Here is a 1,857-nt window from a genome sequence, read left to right as displayed (position 1 = left end):
GCATTTCCGATGTTTGAAACAACATATCTGAAGACCAGAGTTGTGTGTGTGTTAAATGGACCAATAATTTCATAGCCAGAGCCCAACAAGGAAGCTGAGAAAGCCACTCGCTTCACTGTCAGACAGAAAGTAAGCAAAACACAATAATTTAAAATTTGGCCAGATTTTAAACAATAGCAATACATGTTGTTTTAGATAAATGTTGTATTTTGTGTTAACATGGGGAGTTTATTTCTAAATTCACAAACCTTCTCCTTCTCTCCTCAGAGCCTCCACCTGGTTTTCAGTTCTGTTTGCCCTGGTTTGAACTCTGAGCAGTTCCTCTGCATGAGCTGAAATCAGATGAACCTGATCATTGGCAATTAATTTGTTATTATTAGTAGTAATTATTATTTGTTAGGAAAAAAAAACAGATATTCATTTTACATTGGTCTTTAGGTGGTTGTGAGTAGGGCTATTGTAAAAGCTATTACTATCAAAATGCAACAAGCAAACAAGATGATGTCATAAATGAAATATAATCAATACTTAAATACCTTGGTAGTGTTGTGTCAGATTGTCCAACTCTTTATTTTTTTCTGAAAAAGAAAATATGTTTATTTCATGATGCCACAATTCATATTTTAAGCATGATGAGGTAGTACCTCATGTTTAAAAGTTCAATAGATACACTTCTACTTTTGTACTTGCAATTGTATCTATGTTCAATTTTGAATAACCATCAGTTAAAATAAAAAACTGGAGAGGATTGATGCTTATTTTGAACAAGATGGATTTTACCTCTGATGTCTAATGTCTAACTTTTACTCATAAATACTTTTGTGATAAATACCTTGGTACTGTTGTTTCAACTTTTCCACCTCAGTCTTTTGCAGTTCCATTTCGCTCACCTTAGCTGTTATGACAATACACCAGAATTATGAACAATATAATTGTTTCCGTGCAAACACTTAAGTTATTTAAGGTTTATCTTTGATTTGTTTTTATTTTATTATTATTGGCATACCTTGGTGTTGTTCTTTCAGCTTGTCCAATTCTTCCTTCTGCACCTCCAGTTCTTCCGTCTTAGCTGAGTGTGGATCAAAGAAAATATATAATTTGACAAAAAAAATGTAAACAACTGTCTTTGCAATGAATATTTACATCCAAATATTTCTGTTGCTACATTTCTCCATTACATCTTATTTTTGGACAATCAATCAATTAAGATTAGTTGTATTGCGCATTTCGGCAGCAAGGCAGTTCAAACTGCTTTATATCATAAAAACACAACAATCAATCGAAGCATTACATTTTTCTAAGTGCTATCATTACACATCAAACATCGTTAGATGTTTCATTTATTATGGTACCAAAGCAACTCTAAACAGATGGTTTTTAGTCTAGATGTAAAGAAACTCTGTGTTCTGGCTGTTTTACAAGGAATACTGATCTTCTTTATTTTTGCTTCCTAGTCACTGACATTTAAATAAATATAATTATGAAGAATGAGACTCTTGGCAATTGTAGATTAAAAATGCCTTATGATATCATAATATGAGGCTCAATAAGGATTTTTAACCTTCTCCTTCTCTTCTCAGAGTCTCCACTTGATCTTCAGTGATGTTTGCCAGGGCTTTAACACTGCTCAGCTCTCCTGCCTGAGCTGGAAATACAATAACAAAAGAACAAACATCTTACCATCACTATTATGCAAACAAACAAAAACATTTATTTTAATTATACATCCCTGCAGTTGACCCTCTAGAAGTTAAAATAGAGTTATTAAGCTTGGCAACATTGCTCTTGTTCTTTAAACTTATTTCCATGGACAGTAGATAAATAAATAAATACCTTGGTACTGTTGCTTCAGTTTGT

The 1,857-nt window shown here is 32.6% G+C and overlaps 1 long non-coding RNA gene across 1 annotated transcript; it reads right to left on the bottom strand.

The window, feature by feature from the left end:
- Positions 1 to 267: 267 nt before the first annotated feature.
- Positions 268 to 1,651, bottom strand: LOC106944164 (uncharacterized). The gene is made up of 3 exons (XR_001424138.1): positions 1,562 to 1,651; positions 1,007 to 1,069; positions 268 to 332 (listed from the first exon to the last, which is right to left on the bottom strand). It is a non-coding gene; the product is annotated as an uncharacterized LOC106944164 (long non-coding RNA).
- Positions 1,652 to 1,857: the final 206 nt, after the last annotated feature.

This window comes from Poecilia latipinna, unplaced genomic scaffold (genome assembly GCF_001443285.1).
Source record: "Poecilia latipinna isolate Pla-1442-1.1 unplaced genomic scaffold, P_latipinna-1.0 Scaffold7170, whole genome shotgun sequence".
Lineage (NCBI taxonomy): Eukaryota > Metazoa > Chordata > Actinopteri > Cyprinodontiformes > Poeciliidae > Poecilia > Poecilia latipinna.
The sequence above is the reverse complement of the archived record's forward strand: the minus strand, read 5'-3'. Positions and strand labels throughout refer to the sequence as shown.